Below are 5,927 nucleotides of genomic sequence, written 5' to 3' on the forward strand. Positions count from 1 at the left end.
ACACTGAAAAAATTCACAGACCTGCACCATAAACTGTTAAGGGAGATTTTTCCGTTAGAGGAATGTGCTGCAGGTGAAAATTTGGATCTGCACAAATGAAGAATGCCAGATGTGGCAGATATGCAGGTGAACAGGAAAGATCTTTCTCTTAGTCTCTTAAAAAGATAATTGGTAGTAGTTCTCTGTGTAGTGCCAACAACAAAAATAAAGTTAAAAATAAGATTTAAAAGATAATTGACTGTTTAAAGCAATAATGATAACAGTGTATTGTAGGATCTATAGAATGTATGGAGATAAAATTCATGACAACAATAACACAAAGGGCAGGCGGTGTGAATGGGGACTGTGCTCTTATAAGGTTCTTGCCGCCAACTGAAGTGTTTATTATTATTGGAAAGTAGGCTAGAATATATTCAAATCAACACTGTAAGCCTTAGAGCCACCACTAAAAAGTAAAACAAAGACCTATAGCTAATAAGCAAAGTGTGGATAAAAAAGGAATTTTTTTTTTAAAGCTCAAAGAGAAGACAGAGAAAGAAAAGTGAACCAAGAACTGACGGAACAAGTAGAAAGCAAATAGCAAGATGGTAGATTTAACCAACTATGTAGGTAGTTACATGAACTGTGAAGCGTCTAACACACCAAATAAAAGTAAAATATTTTCAGATTTCATGGGAAAACAAGATGCTAAAATTTATATGGAACTGAAAATAACCTAGAATAGCCAAGACAATTTTGAAAAAGAATGAAGTTGGAGAACTTACACTATTTGATTTCAAAACTTGCTATAAAGCTACTGTAATCAAGACAGTGTGGCATTGGTGTGAGTTGGCTGGGCAGAACAGAAAGCAGAGAAATAAGCCTTGCATTTATGGTCAACTGATGTTAGACAATGAACCCACACAATCAGTGGGGATAGTTGGATAGCCATATGCAAGAAAATAAACGTAAACCTTTACTTTACACCATGTACAAAAATCAACTCAAGATGTAGGAAAAACTTCAATGTAAGAGCCTAACCTACAAAACTTCCAGAAGAAAACAGGTAAAAGATCTTATGACCTCGGTTTAGGCAAAGATTTCTCTGATATGCCACCAAAAGCATGATCCAAGAAAGAAAACAAATCGATAAATTTGCTTCATCATAATTAAAAACTACTGTTCTTTGAAAGACACTGTTAAGAAAAAATAAAGTAACAAGTTATACGTTGGTAGAAAACATCTGAAATATACATATCTAAAAAAATAAGAATTGTATCCATAATATATAAAGAACCTCATTACTCTCTAATAAGATAAGCAGCCGAGTTTTTTTTTTTTTAAAGTGAGCAAAATAGTTTAATAAACATTTCACTGAAAGGGCTAAACCAATGAAAATAAACATATAAAAAGATGTTTAACATCATTAGTGATTACAAAAATTCAAATTAAAACCAGAGTATACTACTCCACACTCACTAGGAATGGGCAAATTTAAAAAATAAAAATCTGACAATACTAAGTGTTGTTGAAAATGTGGAGCAATTAGAATTTTCATATATTGTGGATAGAAATGCAAAACGGTACAGACACTTTGGAAAACACAGGGCTTTTTTCTTAATAAAGCTAAACATACACTTACCACACAACTAGCAATCTCACTCCTAAGTGTTTTCATAAGGGAGTGAAAAGGTAAGTTCACACAATGTCTTGAAAGCAAATGTTAATATCAGCTTTATTCATAATATTCAGGCACTAGACATGACTCAAATGACCGTCAGCTGCTGAGTGGATTGACAAATGTGGTCTCTTCCTAAAATGGGACACTGCTCTGCCACAAAATGGGTGACGGGATGAACTACTGATACTTGCAGCAAATTGGTGCATCTGAAAAACATTATTCTCAGTGAAAGAAGCCAGACACGAATGATTACATAGATACAGTATGATGCCATGTATATAAAATTTATATAAAATTTTAGAAGAGGCAACAGAATGGTAACAGAAAGAGAGGTGGTGGCCAGGTCCAGAGTTTGGGGACAGGACTGACCGTGAAGGGCCAGGAAGAAACTTTTGGGAGATAGAAATGTCCTGTTTATTGATTGCAGTGATGATTTCATGACTGTAAAATTGCACTTCCCCAAAACTCTGAATGTTACAGTGAAAACTGTCGAATTTCCTTACACATAAATTTCTGTCAATAAAGCTGATTTTTTAAAGCAGTAGACTGTTTGTAGCTTTTTCCCAGCAAGTTCTCTTGGGACACACCCCTTGGGAGCCCTGGGCCGACTTGTGAGAAGCCCCTGTGCCTGAGAGGTTGCGTGGAAAGTCATAGGGAGAGGCCTCGAAGCTCCGCCTTCTCCACCGCAGCCCCCAGACCCACGCCCGAGGGTGCCTGCGGGTGATGCTGCCCCAGTATTTGAGCTGTGCCCATGGACCCCTGCCTAAATTGCAGGTTTGCAAGCGGAATCCACGTCACTGGTTTAACCCACCAAGTTCTGAGGTGGTTACACAGCTGTGGATGACTGGGACCATTGGGGAATATCTAACAAGTGAAAAACAACCCCACTGCTCATCAGTGTGGCCACAACGCCTTCTTTGTCTCAAAAGTATCACTTCTCACCCCTCCACCCTGACCTAGAATTACAGCCCCTTGAGTGTTTGTATTTAGTGCAGGTATAAGGCATGAGACCAGACATACAGATCAATGGAATAGAATTGAGTCCAGAAATAAACCCAGATATTCATAGTCAACTGATTTTTGACCAAGGCACCAAGATAATTTAATGAGGGAAGGGGCAGTCTCCAACAGATGGTGTTGGTACAACTGGATATTCACATGCAAAAGAATGGAACTAGACCCCTACCTCATATCATATACAAAAATTAACTAAAAAAATAAATCGACAACCTGATGTAAGAGCTAAAACTATAAAACCTTTAGAAGAAAACATAGGAGTAAATCTTCATGACTTTAGATTAAGAAATGAATTCTTATATAGAAAAGAATGGAAAATAAAAGAAAAAAATCAGTAAACTGTATTTCACCAAAATTAAAAACTTTTTTGTTTAAAATGACACTCTCAAGAAAGTAAGAAGACAACCCACAGAGAAAATATTTGCAGATCATATATCTGATAAGGAACGTAACACCTAGAATATGCAAAGAGCTCTTACAATTCTCTAACAAAGACAAAACCCTAACTGCAAAATGGTCAAAGATTCAAATTGTTATTTCTCCAAAGAAGATACACAAATGGGCGATAAGCAATGAAAAGGTGTCCAACGTCATGAGTCACCAGGGAAACATACATCAAAACCACGGGAGACACCAGCTCACACACATGAGAACGGCTGTCATCAAAAGACAGACGCTAAGTATCAGCAAGGATGTGGGGAAACCCAGAGCCTCGTCCATTACCGATCGGAATGTAAAATCGTGCAGCGCCTTGGGAAAATGGGTTTGGTAGTGCCTCAGAGTAACGCCGAATTACCATGTGGTCCAGCAAGCCCACTTCTAGATAAACACCCAAGAGAAACGGAAATGTACCTCCACCAAAAACGTGTCCAAGAAGGCTCATAGCAGCACTATTCACAAAAGCCAAAAATCGGCACCACCCAGGTGTCCACTGACACAGATTTCTCCCTGACCCAACTCTGCTCCGGGTCCCCTGAGCTGGGTTTCAACCAGGCCTCGCCTTTGGGGCTTCTCCGTTCACCTCTGCCTTGTCCAAACTGAGCAAGAATCCTGATGTCAGTTCGGTCAGAACCCACTAGATCTGCTCACCCGCAGCATCTAATCAGGATCCTCACCCCCCGCCTGCAGGTGAGGTCTGAGCGCCTGGCCTGCCCTCAGCCAGGATCCCAGCAGGTTGGTTTAGCTGGAACACCCATCACCACAGATGTTTCCTTCTCGTGGTTTTCTGTGTACAAACTCCCACCGGCTCCTCGGCTATAAATTCCCACTTTTCCTTGTTGTATTTGGACTTGAGCCCCCTCCCCCTCCCCCACTGTGAAGCTGCACAGTAGGTGGTCTCTGCACCTGCAGTGGCCCTGAATAAAGGCTGCCCTCCTGTGCTTGAGCAAGTGTCATAAATAACCCCCCAACGGACGAGGAGGTCGGCACAGAACGGGGTAGCACTCACCGCGGAGTGCTCTTCTGCTGTAAAGGAATGAAGGTCTGACTCATGCTGCAGCAGGATGCCCCTCAGAGATGTCAGCTGCATCAGAGTAACAAGTCACAAAAGCCAAACATTGTGTGACTCTGTGGGTAGGGACCATCCAGAAGGGGCAGGTCTATGGAGACACAAAGTGGATGAGGGGTTGGAGGGGCTGAGGGAGGAGGGAAGGGGAGCGACGGGTTGTGAGAGCAGAGAGTCTGCCTGAGGGTGATGAAAATGCTTCAGAATGAGACTGTGACGCTGCACACCTCTGGAAGTGCACTAAAAACCACCGGACTGTGCACTTTAAATGGGTGAATGTATGGCACGTAAATCAGATCTCAAGAAAGCTGTTTAAAAAAAAAAACAAACAAAACCTCGTTGAATGACACTCGTTAAATTAAAAAATATTTATAAACAGGAGCTTTTACAACTGCTTAAAAGAATACGAGTGTGCCCCCAAATGTTAATGTGTGTTTTGCAAAAAAAAGAAGAGAGCTCCATGCAAGTAAGATCAGGAAGTGCTGGTTAAAAATGTCAAACAGGTGCGGGCGCGTGGCTTTCAGGCCACGCACGGGCGCGTGGCTTTCAGGGCGGCTGCAGGGCCAGGTCTTTTCCACAGAACGTGGTGTGGGTAGTTTTGCACAAAGACGTGTAAGTTCACCACTGGGGACCAGGAAGACGGGGTAGGGGGGGATGATGCTTTTGCTTTTCACTCACGACAGCCTGAGTTCCTTTCCCAGGAGGCAGGCTGCTGAGGCCACTGGGCTCAGACATCCTCCCTGGGGACCTCGTCTGGTCTCCGCGTCTGTTCTCCATACTGCTGCCGGAGCAAACCACGGCAGCCTGAAGTCCTGTAAGTCAGGTCAGAGGCAGAAATTTCCCCTTCTAAGTACAAGGCCTCTAGAAAGCGTCAAATAGTCAGTAGAGCTCACCTGCAGCCCCTGGCATGCTTTCGGCGGAAGTGCCACATCCTTCCCGCCTCCCTGCCCTGTCCTGCCCTGTCCCTGAACTCCCCCACGACTTCTGAGGCCTCCCTCGCCACCCTCAGCCCTTCAGAGCCTGCTCTACGCTGCGCTGAAGCATTAAGAGCCCTACATCCCGCCACCTGCCATCCGCCAGCCTCAGAACCCGGGTGATTGCGGCACCGAGGGCGGCCTTCCAGCTGCAAAGCCGTGAGAGCCACAGAGCCGCTGGGAGGGCACAGAGTAGCAGACTCTCCAGGGGAAAGGGAAGCGGCGGCACGCGATCGCAGAAACGAGCTTCTGCGGAATTTTGAATGCGCGCGAGCAGCCGAGCAGCAGGCTGGAGAGTGGCGGAGAGGACAGAGCTGGTCTGGCCTCTGGTGCAGCCGTGCAGACAGACGGGCGGACCAGGCCTCCAAGGGCCAGATTGCTGTGTCCCAGACAAGCCTCCAGGGCCAGAGCAGGGGGACATCCACGCCATCTCCATCCAGCAGAGAGGACCCACGCATCATCGGGTTGGCCAGTGCCAACTGTGGACCAACCTCCCTGCTCCTGAGGGCATTCAAGACCCCAGGCTTCCGGAGTCACGGTCCACAGGGAGAAGCTCTGTCTCAGATGCTGGGAGGACCATGGACAAAGAGGGGGAGCCGGACTCTGAAACGGAGACCCGGAGCAGAAGCCCCCGCTCATGTCCACCCCCGTGAGCTGGCTGCCAACCCCGGGGCTTCCAGGGGCCTCTGAGGACATCTGCTGAATGGAGGGTGGTTCAGAGTTTAAGTGGACACGTCTTGAGTATGTCCTGAACCGCCGGTAATTGAGTTTA

Source organism: Lipotes vexillifer, unplaced genomic scaffold, assembly GCF_000442215.2.
Source record: "Lipotes vexillifer unplaced genomic scaffold, Lipotes_vexillifer_v1.1 scaffold459, whole genome shotgun sequence".
Classification (NCBI taxonomy): domain Eukaryota; kingdom Metazoa; phylum Chordata; class Mammalia; order Artiodactyla; family Lipotidae; genus Lipotes; species Lipotes vexillifer.